This window comes from Lutra lutra, chromosome 6, assembly GCF_902655055.1.
Source record: "Lutra lutra chromosome 6, mLutLut1.2, whole genome shotgun sequence".
Lineage (NCBI taxonomy): Eukaryota > Metazoa > Chordata > Mammalia > Carnivora > Mustelidae > Lutra > Lutra lutra.
The window spans coordinates 137,487,735-137,501,406 of record NC_062283.1 but is presented as its reverse complement, the minus strand read 5'-3'; the positions used below and the strand labels follow the sequence as shown (position 1 = coordinate 137,501,406).

The 13,672-nt window shown below is 47.7% G+C and overlaps 1 pseudogene; it reads left to right on the top strand.

Annotated features, from left to right (window-relative positions):
• The first annotated feature begins 331 nt into the window (after positions 1–331).
• LOC125101688 (UL-16 binding protein 5-like) lies at positions 332–12,579 on the top strand (annotated as a pseudogene).
• The last annotated feature ends 1,093 nt before the right edge of the window (positions 12,580–13,672 follow it).

The following is a 13,672-nucleotide window of genomic DNA, read 5'->3' as shown; positions in this document are numbered from 1 at the left end:
AGAGCTTCAGCATTATAGCCCTTCTCCAGCCTATTCCCAAAGGACAGTGGGTAAGGGAAATGTTCTCAGTGGGCACAACACTGGGCAGTACCCCAGGTGGTACACTTGCTGGGAAGGAGAAATGCACATGTATGCAAGTAGATGCCCATTTCAATGGTTTGGCTGGATGGCCTGAGACTTGGAAAATCCAATTGGAAACCTGTGACATAGAAATTTGGGGGACAGGTATGTGGATAGATTTCTCTGAGAATGGAAGGATAACTGTGTCCCATGGGAATTCTTCCCAAAGGGTGACCTCAGAAGAGGAGGATTTTAAGAATCCAAAGCTAGGATGACCATTCTGGGGCTACGGTCAGCTTGTTTCCCTGGGACAGGCCTCATTGCCCAGTGGCCTCAGGAATAAAGGGGCAGGAGTGGATGTCAGGCACGGGCTTAGCAGCACAGAGATGTGTTTACCAAGGCTGAGCGGGCTGAACCCACTGCTGAGTGCCCAGCCTGCCAGCCACAGAGACCGACATTGTGCCCTGACATGGCACGGATCCCTGGGGTGATCAACCCACTGGCAGGTTCATGACCCTGCACCACTTTCATCATAGTATGCACAGCATTCCTCTTTTTTTGAAATAGATACTTAAACCACAGATATTAGTTTATCCTCTTCGCCTGCAATGATTTTGCCAAAACTACCATCAGTGGACCTAAATAATTCTTTACCCCACCCTCACTGTCTTCCCTACCCTGTTGCTCTGATCAAGGAACTTGCTTCACACGAACAGAAATGTGTCAGTGGGCCCACTGCTCACGACTTACTGGCCTTCCCATGTTCCCCGTCCTTTGGAAGAGCTGGCTTGGCAGACTGGTGGACAGTCGCAGTGCTGGCTAGGTGGTAATGCCCTGCTGGGGTGAGGTCCAGTCGTCCAGAAAGAAGGCTGTATACGCTCTGAGTGCAGCTTCTCTCCCTGGGATTAAACCCTGGACTCTCTCCTCTTAGTTCCTGGATGGACTCCTCTTCCAGTTGGCATTCACAGGGAACCTGTGTGGTTCTCACCCAAATGGGAGTAATGGCAGCCACAGGTGTGCCTGCCCTCTGCCCTCCCCGACCCTCCTGACCTGGCAAATAATCTGTGTGGAGTCAGGCTGACTTTTCTAAAACTCTCCAGCTTGGAGAAGTCTTAAGCCTTGCTTCCCACCAGGCACTCTCTCCCTCTCCTGCCTTCTGACTCCCATCTCCTGGCAGTATTTTTTTCAAGTTGAAAAAATCTTTTCCATCTTCCTTTTGCCCAGAGGCCAAAGTCACTGAAACAAACAAACAAACAAAAACCTGAGGCAGAAGTGAAGCTGGGGAAGACTGATTGATGAGAGCCATCAACAGGGTTTTTTAACTACTCCCATATGGTTTTCTGCCCCAGTCTTAACCCCGTCCCCTCTCCCCCTCCCTATTTCTCCTTAACCACTCCCAGGAGGAGTGTGGTAGACAATTTCCTCAGCAATTTGAGGAGGCTGTGAAGAAACCTTGTCACAGCCACTCTGGGACCCCAGCCAGCATCAAACCACCCGCTTACTCCTGCCAGGCCATATTTCCTGAAATACTTCAATCTTCTCTCCCGCCCTTCTTTCCTTCTTCACGCTTCTCCTCCCAACCTCTCTTTTCTGTCTTCATTCCCACTTTCCAAATCATCCCCTCTTGTGGTCAGAAAGTATAAACTTCCAGTTATAAAATAAACTAGTCATGACATGTAATGTATAATAAGGTGCATAAATACAGCTAATGATATGCATACAAATATTGACTCTTGTATACCTCAAAATAATGTTATTGTCAGTAATATCTCAATAAGAAACTTTAAAGGTAAATGAAAAGAAAGAATGATTCTTTTTGGTGGAATAACGGTGAGATGATAAAGTCTATGACTTTTGTTATGGGTTGAATTGTGGTCCCCCATAAGTTATGCTGAAGTCCTAACTCCTGGTCTTGGGAAAGTGATTTTATATGGACATAGGGTCTTTGCAGCTATATCCACATGATACTATCCACAAGGTCCCTTCCTGTAAGAAGGGACCAGAGACAAACAGGGAGGAAGTCACATGGATACACAGAGGCAGAGAGGGAAGCCGGCCCTCTAACAACAGAGACAGACATCAGAGGGCAGCCGACCAGAGCCCCAAATGTCAAGCACGTCAGGAAACATCCAGAAGCTGGGAGACAGAACATGGCTCTGCAGAGGCCTTGCTCTCTTTATTCCAGCCATCAGAATGGGAAAGGAAGAACATCCCATTTTGCATTATTTTTTTCTTTTTGAATTATTTTTTATTGAGATATAATTGATACACAGCATTATATTAGGTTAGGATGTACAAGGCAATGGTTGGATATTCGTGTATATTGTGACGTGGTCAGCACAATAAGTCTCGCTTTGAGATCCACTGTCTCAATGACTTTGAAATATACAACACAGTATCATTAACTACAGTGAACATGCTGTACACTATATCCACATGACTTTTTAAAAGATGTTATTTATTTATTTACTTAAAGATTTTATTTATTTATTTGACAGAGATCACAAGTAGGCAGAGAGACAGGCAGAGAGAAAGGAGGAAGCAGGCTCCTTGCTGAGTAGAGAGCCCTATGTGGGGCTGGATCCCAGGACCAGGACAAGAGCCAAAGGCAGAGGCTTAACTCACTGAGCCTCCCAGGCGGCCCCCACATGACTTTTAAGTTCATAACTGGAAGGTTATACCTGTTGGCCACGAGAAGGGAAGATACTGATGGTGGAAACGAAAATGGGAAAGATAGTGTGGTCAGGACAATGGGTGAAAAGGAGCAGACCAGCCTCACCAGAAAGGACTGATATGTTCTAGGCTCTACTGCGGGGGGGGGGGGGGGGGTGGGGGGGGGGTCCGGGGCGGAGTCAGGTCCGAAGGGAAAATTTCTGTAGAAACCACAGATCCCGGTGCAGTAGAGCCGCCAGGAGCTTCCCAGGGCGACTGGGGTGCACTGGGGTCTCCAGCGTCCGTCCTGGCCTCCTGCTCCGGTTTTTCCTGCCGGTTCTGTGCTAGAGCAGGCTGCAGCACTGAGTTCAGAGGCGGAACCCGGCGTGGGAGCGGTTTGTTGGGGACGTGAGCGGTAAGACCCGGGAGCAGAAACGGTGTCCGCGGAGCGGTTCTGGCGCCTTCTCCCCTGATGACGCGACTCCTCAGTTATTCTCTGTGGTTGCTTTCTGCCCATATGGTGTTCGGCGGTTGGGGCAACCGAACTACAAAGGTAGAAGAGGAAATTTCACAAAGTTGGGCCAGGCTTGGGGGCGGGGAGCACAGCGGAGGAGAGAGGGCCGCGCTGGAGATCCGCGGTTTCTTCACAGTCTCTGCAGCTTCCTCTGGGAGCCCCGCTTTAAGCCTGGAGCCCCTGACTCTAGGCAGGACTCCGGGCTTTTCCCAGGGAGGGGGCCCGCCACATGACCACGGCCTCGAGCACTGTCCCCCTGTTCTCCCGCAGGAGTCACGGTGCCCTACTGGGGTCAACCAGTCCTGGTGGGATGGACTGTCCGCACGCTCGGGCAGCGGATGACCCCCTCCCGCTCCCCGCGGGACGCCAGGCTCTCCTTCACCTTCACTCCCAGCTCCGGGTGCACAGCTCTTGATTGTCCTCTGGGCCAGAGACCTCTTCGCTTCCAGGTCCCAGGAGCATAACTGACCACCGTCTCTTTTACAGGGTTGCTGCCTTTCTCTCCTGTGAGTGCCATTTGCTACCCAGAACACTAGGGCTCTCTTCCTGATATTCAGCATCCGGATGTCACAAAGGGCACAGAGCCCCTTTTCCCCCCAATCACAGGGTTCTGTGGTGTGGATTCTAAGGGTCCTGGGGCCCAAGGAGGAGGTCCAATGGCACCTTCATCCATGGATGTCTGTGCTGCTGTGGGCTACAAGAGCACATTGAGTGTCACTACGAGTCCTATCAATATTCAATAGACACAGAAAACCTTTGCACCCAGGGCTGGCATTTCAATGAAAATCGAATAGGGTTCGTCATGTCCTTGCATCATGAGACAGGCTTTACGGTTGGTACTCATCTCTGTCCTTGCATCCAGGATAAGATACTTTTGTATTTTATTTATTTATTTATTCACTTATTGATTGATTGATTTTTTTTTAATTTTATTTTTATAAACATATATTTTTATCCCCAGGGGTACAGGTCTGCAAATCGCCAGGTTTACACACTTCACAGCACTCACCATAGCACATACCCTCCCCCAATATCCATAACCCCAACCCCCCTCTCCCAACCCCCCGCCCCCCATCAACCCTCAGTTTGTTTTGTGAGATTAAGAGCCACTTATGGTTTGTCTCCCTCCCAATCCCGATTTTTAATGAATTTATTTATTTGACACCGAGAGAGAGAGAAAGCAAGAGAGGGAACACAAGCAGGAGGAGTGGAAGAGGGAGAAGCAGGCTTCCCACTGAGCAGGGAGCCTGATGGGGGACTCCATGCCAGGCCCCACCGAATCATGAGCTGAGCAGAGGGAGATGCCTCGTGACTGAGTCCACCCAGGCGCCTCTAAAATACTTTTTCAACATTGTGTTTGGAGAAAAGACTAGACAGTGTGAGAATATTGGACTTGAATGTCCCTGCCACTCAGCACCCAACCCACAGGTAATTCAACTACAAACAGTTTTCACTCCTGTAACAAATGTGGGGAATGGGAAAGGACCTCTACTGCAGGTTCCTGAGCCAATGGTGTCACTGTGAACAGGACTTGGGCAAGTGACTTGTCCTTATCTGCAATACCAGCCATTTCAATGACAGGGGCCCTGATGACACTAGGATCCCTGAGGACGATGTCAAACTCACACACTAGGCCCACTGACAATGTCTGCACGGTCTCTGCTCCCCAGTGTCTACCCACCCCTGCAAATGACCACATGGCCCTTTGCGGAAGGCCAGCAGGAAGCACTGCATTGCTGTTGACCTGAAGGGTCCTTTCTGATGGATAGCTTACGTCTGCTTCTATTACAGGGTTCCAGCTCTGGAAACGGGCTCAGGTCTGGAACCCAGGCAGAGGATCCAGACTTTCTCTTGGGTGTTTGCTTTCAGGTTCCTCTCCGTCCATCCTAGGACTTCGTCATTGATTAATTGTCTAAATCCAGCAGCTTCTGGGTTGGCCATCTGGCTATCTTGCCTCTAGGATCACCATGTTCCATGAGCCTAAGGGATGGAGAGCTTTCTGTGGGGCAGGCCTGGCTGGCATTGCAGCCTTAGCATCATTTCAGTCATTGCTGCATCCCTGCTTCAGATAGTTGGGCACCTACACCTCAAATCTCTTACTTTGGGACTTTTCACCCGTTTACAACGGGTGCCTATTTCTGCAACACCGCCTCCTTCAGCCAAGGTTGGCCATCAGACAGACGTCACCGACTTTCTTGACAACACTGGTGCCCTTCTTTATGACTTTGCTGTAAAGAGTTCTCCAGACCTGTCCATGAGCACAGTTGGAGGACATGTGTTTGGTTTCATGTTTGGCATTTCCTGCTGTATCTGTTCTGTCAAAGGCTGAGATGCTAGGGTATCAGCCTGATAGACACAGGGGACATTTCAATGGCTATGTGGCCTCCTGCCAGGCAGAGGCATCCTGATCCTATCCCAACAGGGGAAGAGCAGCAGCCTCTACTGCTGGGGGGAGGGGCTGTGCAGGGACAGTCCTTGCTCTGCCAGCACAGCCCTACAGGGATGCCACTGCTGTCACCTGGATGGCAGAGGGGTGCCTGCTGTTCTTTTTCTTCCAGCCCCAACCTCTACTTCTACTATTTTCACTTTGCAGCTGCTCTCTCGCTTTCCTACAGTTTCTCCATCACATCTCAGCCCAGGCCTGGACCATCATGGTGTGAGATTCAAGGCCAAGTGAATGAAAACAAGTTTCTTTCCTATACCTGTGGGAGCAAGGAGGTCAAACCTGCTGGTCCTCTGGGGACGAAGCTGAAGGACACAGCGTTTTGGGGGACACAGAGGGAACCTCTGAAAGACCTGGGGAAGAGCTCAGAAAGAAACTGCTGGACATTTTCACTAAGAGTGGTGAGTCTGAAGGCCCAGGGCAAGAGGAGAACACGTTGGCAGGACTGAGGAAGCTATTGTGTTCTTGTAAAAGTTCGACGTGGGTCCCAACATGCGGCCCTGTAGCGTGGACAGAAAAGGAGGCCAGAGCAGGACCAGAAGGGCGGAAGGGGAAGCTGAGGAGTGCACAGCGGGTGGGGCAAAGGATTGGTCAGACCAGAGGCTGACCTGTTTCCGCTGGTGGGGTGGGGGGCAGATTCTCTCACCATGCAGGGCAGCCTGATGCGGTGAGTGTGGGCCCACGGACACACCAGAGGATCTGGTGGTTCGCCTTCAATGGGCAGTTAACTCACTTCTTTGACCCAGAGACAATGGTTCCTCCGGGAGGCCAACAGTTCAGAGGCATTGTGGACAATGATGAAGAGCTGACCAAGCTCCTTGTGGGGACGTCAAAGGGAGACTGTAAGAGCTGGCTCCAGCAAGTATGGGAGCCCTGCGATGAAATGCAGGCGACCACAGGTAACTCAGAAGACTGGATGGAGTGCTGGTTCTCTTGAAATGAACTTGACCTACCCCACAGTGTGGTGTGTGTGTGTGTGTGTGGTGTGTGTGTGTGTGTGGTATGCATGTCTGAGGGAGAGAGAGAAATTCATCCATCCATGGCAAATTCTTTCTGGAATTTTATGGCCACGGGAATGTTCTAGAATCCGTCCTTTCCCTTCCCACCTCCCGGATTTTTTCATCACTGCACACACCTTGTGCTCAGGTATTTCTTGGATTTCTTGCTGCCCCAATCAGGGGATCATCAGTCTGTTTCCAAAGATGGTGTTCTTACTGACCTCCGTTTCTGAGAATAATTGTTATTTCCATGTCAACTGGTGTATTGATGGGAATCCTTCCTTCAGTGCCACCTGAACCGTACAGATCTGGAGTAGTCGCTGTCACCATCTTTACCCTGCCTCACCTCCTGTCTGTCACAGCAGGAGCGACTGCTTATATTGCAAACCCTGCTTCCCCTTTGGCCTGAGGAGCCCCTGAGGGACAGGCGCATCCCCTCCTCACTTCCCAACATCAGGACTGGTCACAGCAGCTGCCACAAGAACAGTGACAGACACCGTCTGCCTGGGAGGATGGACCTGGGCCAGCAGGAGCTGAGGAAGCCTCCCCCCGTGTTGGGGTCCCAAGTGGGGCTCTGATTCTTGGGGTTTCATTCAGCGCCACCAGCAACGCAGCCAGATGTGGCCCAGACCAGGAACATCTGCATGGTCATTGTGAGCCTCGACGTTGTCGTATCGTCATCGTTGTCGTCCTCATTGTCATCCATAATTTGCATAATCATCAAAAATTGACACTCTGTGTGGAACTTCTTTAGAAGGACAGGTAGTGAGAGCAGTTTGAGAGGGAAGGGAGGGGCAGATGGCCTGGTGTGAGCACAGGGAATGGTAAATCCCAGCCTCACCCCTGCCCACTGCTCTGAACCTTCTCACAGGGCTAGTGGGAACAAGATGAGTGAGATCTTATATCACGTGTTGGCAACAGCCTGGACAAACTCAGCACTGAGCTCTGATATGGCCTCACTCACTGTGAAGGCCTCTGGGAAAGGCGAGGGTCCCACACCTTGACTTAAGGCATGTTGGTGCTAAACGGATTGAGGGAAGTCAGTCCTGGCTCTGACCGGGTTCTCCATTGGAGAGAAAGGGTTCAATTTGGGCCCAGGGTGGGTGGTGTGGGGACAGCGGGACACACAGCATGGGCCGTACTCCCCTTTGAGTAAGAGCAGCATGGCAGCTCCATGGGACATCTAAAGGAGAAGGGGACTCCATCTGGGCAGTTATAAGGAGAGGGGCCAGGGTCTCATCCCAGGTAGAGGGAGTGGGAAGGTCTCTGCAGACCAACTCAAAGGGCTGGACAAGTAGTGCTGTTTTCCCCAGTCGTGGCTTGGGTCTTCACATGTAAGGCAGCAAATGCCCAGTAGAGACCATGCATGATGGACTAGAAGGAGGCCAGGTTCTCTGTGCAACAGTGGGAAGCCTGGCTGAGGCTGGTGCCATTCCTGGTTCACGGCTACCAAGAAGCCCTTTATCATAGGACCAGCGCAGCGACTCTGCCTCTGGGCCAGCTGCCTTTGGATGACCTGCTGTTCATCATTAGACCAACAGAACTTCCAAGTTTACAAATCCAGAACCTCCGCCCGACCACCTGTTGCAGGACAGGGAACCTCCCATGTCCCTTCTTGATTTCGTGCCTCTCCTGTTCAGCACTTTCCACTGGCACATTCTATGCTGTTTTCTCTCAGTGCTAAGTGATGGAATTCCTGCACTGAAATGTTTAAATGCTGGACTGAAGAATCTCAACAAAAACTTTTTCTGTGTTGTCCTCTGGTAGTGCAATATCGGATCCTTCTGTCCTTGAGAGGACCATGTCCTTGCAGACAGTATCGCCAAAAAGATACTGTTTGAAGCTCTAGAACTTCAGAGACATTTTCTGTGTCCTCACTGACTTTAAATCTTTTCTAACAACTTTATTAAGTGTCTTTTACTTTCCTTAAAATCAACCCATTAACCTCATTGACTTCTAAATGGGATATTTTATTTTTTATTATTATTTTTTAAAGATTTTATTTATTTATTTGACAGAGAGAGATCACAAGTAGACAGAGAGGCAGGCAGAGAGAGAGAGAGAGAGGGAAGCAGGCTCCCCGCTGAGCAGAGAGCCCGATGCGGGCCTCAATCCCAGGACCCTGAGATCATGACCTGAGCTGAAGGCAGAGGCTTAACCCACTGAGCCACCCAGGCGCCCGTAAATGGGATATTTTATAAGTGATTATTTTCCCGGGCCTGGGTGGCTAAGTTCCTGGGGCATCTGCTTTCAGCTCAGGACTTGATCTTCAGGTCCTGGGGGGAGTCCTGCATCTGGCTGCCTGCTCAGCAGGGCGTTTGTTTCCCCCTCTGCCCTTCTGCTGCTCTTGCTCAGGCACGCTTTCTCTCTCTCTCTCAAAAATGAGTAAATAAAAAAAAATCTTTAAGAAATATCTATAATGTGATTATTGTCTTCAGCAATTTATTTCCATCTACATATATTGAAAGAAGCATATCTCTTATAAAAGACTAATTCATCTGGAATTTTTTTTTTATTTATAAACATATATTTTTATCCCCAGGGTACAGGTCTGCGAATCGCCAGGTTTACACACTTCACAGCACTCACCATAGCACATACCCTCCCCAATATCCATAACCCCACCCCCCCTCTCCCAGCCCCCTCCCCCATCAACCCTCAGTTTGTTTTGTGAGATTAAGAGTCACTTATGGTTTCTCTCCCTCCCAATCCCATCTTGTTTCATTTATTCTTCTCCTACCCCCTCAACCCCCCATGTTGCATCTCCTCTCCCTCATATCAGGGAGATCATATGATAGTTGTCTTTCTCCGATTGACTTATTTCGCTAAGCATGATACCCTCTAGTTCCATCCACGTCATCGCAAATGGCAAGATTTCATTTCTTTTGATGGCTGCATAGTATTCCATTGTGTATATATACCACATCTTCTTTATCCATTCGTCTGTTGATGGACATCTAGGTTCTTTCCATAGTTTGGCTATTGTAGACATTGCTGCTATAAACATTCGGGTGCACGTGCCCCTTCGGATCACCACGTTTGTATCTTTAGGGTAAATACCCAGCAGTGCAATTGCTGGGTCATAGGGTAGTTCTATTTTCAACATTTTGAGGAACCTCCATGCTGTTTTCCAGAGTGGTTGCACCAGCTTGCATTCCCACCAACAGTGTAGGAGGGTTCCCCTTTCTCCGCATCCTCGCCAGTATCTGTCATTTCCTGACTTGTTAATTTTAGCCATTCTGACTGGTGTGAGGTGATATCTCATTGTGGTTTTGATTTGAATTTCCCTGATGCCGAGTGATATGGAGCACTTTTTCATGTGTCTGCTGGCCATCTGGATGTCTTCTTTGCAGAACCATATGATCCTCTCCATAGATGCTGAAAAAGCATTTGACAAAGTACAGCATCCCTTCCTGATCAAAACTCTTCAAAGTGTAGGGATAGAGGGCACATACCTCAATATTATCAAAGCCATCTGTGAAAAAACCACCGCAAATCTTCTCAATGGAGAAAACCTGAAAGCTTTTCCGCTAAGGTCAGGACACGGCAGGGATGTCCGTTATCACCACTGCTATTCAACATAGTACTAGAAGTCCTAGCCTCAGCAATCAGACAACAAAAGGAAATTAAAGGCATCCAAATTGGCAAAGAAGAAGTCAAACTATCACTCTTCGCAGATGATATGATACTATATGTGGAAAACCCAAAAGACTCCACTCCAAAACTGCTTGAACTTGTACAAGAATTCAGTAAAGTGTCAGATATAAAATCAATGCACAGAAATCAGTTGCATTTCTCTACACCAACAACAAGACAGAAGAAATAGAAATTAAGGAGTCCATCCCATTTACAATTGCACCCAAAACTATAAGATACCTAGGAATAAACCTAACCAAAGAGACTAAGAATCTATACACAGAAAACTATAAAGTACTCATGAAAGAAATTGAGGAAGACACAAAGAAATGGAAAAATGTTCCATGCTCCTGGATTGGAAGAATAAATATTGTGAAAATGTCTATGCTACCTAAAGCAATCTACACATTTAATGCAATTCCTATCAAAGTACCATCCATTTTTTTTTTCAAAGAAATGGAACAAATAATCCTAAAATTTATATGGAACCAGAAAAGACCTCGAATAGCCAAAGGAATATTGAAAAAGAAAGCCAAAGTTGGTGGCATCACAATTCCGGACTTCAAGCTCTATTACAAAGCTGTCATCATCAAGACAGCATGGTACTGGCACAAAAACAGACACATAGATCAATGGAACAGAATAGAGAGCCCAGAAATAGACCCTCAACTCTATGGTCAACTCATCTTCGACAAAGCAGGAAAGAATGTCCAATGGAAAAAAGACAGCCTCTTCAATAAATGGTGTTGGGAAAATTGGACAGCCACATGCAGAAAAATGAAATTGGATCATTTCCTTACACCACACACGAAAATAGACTCAAAATGGATGAAGGATCTCAATGTGAGAAAGGAATCCATCAAAATCCACGAGGAGAACACAGGCAGCAACCTCTTCGACCTCAGCCGCAGCAACATCTTCCTAGGAACATCACCAAAGGCAAGGGAAGCAAGGGCAAAAATGAACTATTGGGATTTTATCAAGATCAAAAGCTTTTGCACAGCAAAGGAAACAGTGAACAAAACCAAAAGACAACTGACAGAATGGGAGAAGATATTTGCAAATGACATATCAGATAAAGGGCTAGTGTCCAAAATCTATAAAGAACTTAGCAAACTCAACACCCAAAGAACAAATAATCCAATCAAGAAATGGGCAGAGGACATGAACAGACATTTCTGCAATGGAATTTGTTTTATATCCCGTAAGAACTCAGGGAATTTTTTTTCTTCCTCTACTGTATCAGGTTAAAATAAGTGTGATTCTGCTAGATTTCTTGTGGAGATACAATTTATGGATGGCTTGGAAATCAACTTTCAGGCAGTCATCTGTCAGTCTCAGACATGATCCTGACACTTCGGAGTTTAACAGATATTCTGGGAATGAAGCAGTGGAGAATCTTCCTGATTTCCCTAGGTCCCTTACCTACAGCACTGACTTTCCTATCATCCTCCTTCAGTGCACAGTGAGCCTTCACAGCAGAAACAGATCTGCTTCTAACAGTTGACTTATTTCCTCATGAGCAAAGGATTGGTATCCAGTATATACAAAGAGCTCCTGCAAATAAATAAGTATAAATATGGTTCTCCGGAGATCTGTGCAAATGCTTAAAGCAAGTCACCGACAGTGAATCAGCCTATGAAATCGCTGAACACATCCCAAGTAATCAAGGTAACACGAAGAACAACTGGCTTGCTTTATACGTGCATCAAACTGACCACATTTTAAAGAGCATTATAGGAAGTGGTGGACAGGAAATGGAATAACAAGAATTCTCTTGTGTGTTGGTAGGAGTTTAAATGGAATCACTCTTTTGCCCTATGGTTCACCCTATCCGGATGGTGGTTGGTGTTTTCATCCCACTGCATGGCAATCCCAGTGATAATTCAAGGCTGGAAACACATGGGGACCAAAAAGCAATAGAGATGTAGGATTGTTTACCGCCGTGCTATGTGTCATAGCAAAAAATTAGCCATAGGATATCCAACTGATGTACAATATATACAGTGTGTTAGGAGATTTCTGTTTCTCTCTAAGACTAAATAATCTGAACTACGCTAAAAAAATGACACAGAAATGGGTTAAAACACCAGCTGAACAAAGCTTTCAAGTATATGTTGAGAGCTTCTGGACAACTTACACTCCCAGTGGCCTCCTACATCTGAATCTCTTCACCTACCTTTACAGATGAAACCAACCCACCAGAAAGGCAAATAAAACACTCTAACCCCCATCTTCAGCACATCCAGGAAATGGAAAATGCCCATGTCCATTGATCTCTTTGGCCATATTGGACACTGCTGGAACAACTCAAAGCAGAGCCTGAGGACAAGGAGGCCCTCAGGTACCATGAGACCTACTAGGAGATGATCCTGTGGTGACCCAGGGGAATGTCCCAGTGTGGGGAAACTATATGCTAAAATGTTGGCATCAGACATCACAAAAACTGGGAGGACATCAGTGTGACACCTCTGTCATATGGTTCAGGAAAAAAGGTGTTCGCTACAAGACTCACAATGTCTTAAGAAGTTTAGGCTTGCTTCAAAAATGTGTATGGTTCTGAAAAATGAGGACACAAGAAATACATCAGTTTCAGAATTTGACGTGACAAGTTAAATGTCTCCAAACAGCTCCTGGTCATTTTTAAGTCAGGTCCTCCCTCTTTGTTCCCTTCTCCCTCTCTGTGCTCCAGCCTTGGGCAGCCTCTCCCTCCTGTCCCTCATCAGCATGGTCACCCCAGGCCTTTCGAGAGAGGAGAGCAGCTGAGGACTGGAATTGGGAGGCACGCACCCTTAGTCTCTAGAGACCCTGACCCTCACTTTGGTGTAGGAGATGGCAGTCACCTGAATCCAAGCTCCTTGGAGATTAGATCACCCTCTGAGCCTTCTGTGGACAATGCGTTCCCAATGATTTTCCTGCTTGAATCCTTCATGGCTGCTAAGGGATTTCCCACACAACTTCCCTGGTCCATTTCACCTCCTGAAATCTCTTCCTCTCCAAAACCCTAAGGTTCTCACCATCAGCCTCCAGGCTTTCTGTTCTAGAACCTTCCTCTGTTAGGAAGTTTGGATCACATGGGCCAACAGCCTGCATCCTGTGAAAGCCGGGCACAAATATCACCTGCCATTAAGTCTTCCTCACCCACCTGTTTCAGTCAGACTTCCCCAGAAAATAGAAGCAGTATGACATGCACACAGGCAGAGAGATGATGAGAGATTTACTCATTCATGTGCCTGTGGAAGCCGTCAACTCCACATCCTGAAGCCATCCTGAGACTCAGCGCGGTGCAGATGGAGTCTGAAGGCAGTCTGTGGGAGAGCTCCCCGGTCTTTGCGGGGGGTCATTCTTGTTCTTTTCAGGCCTTCCACT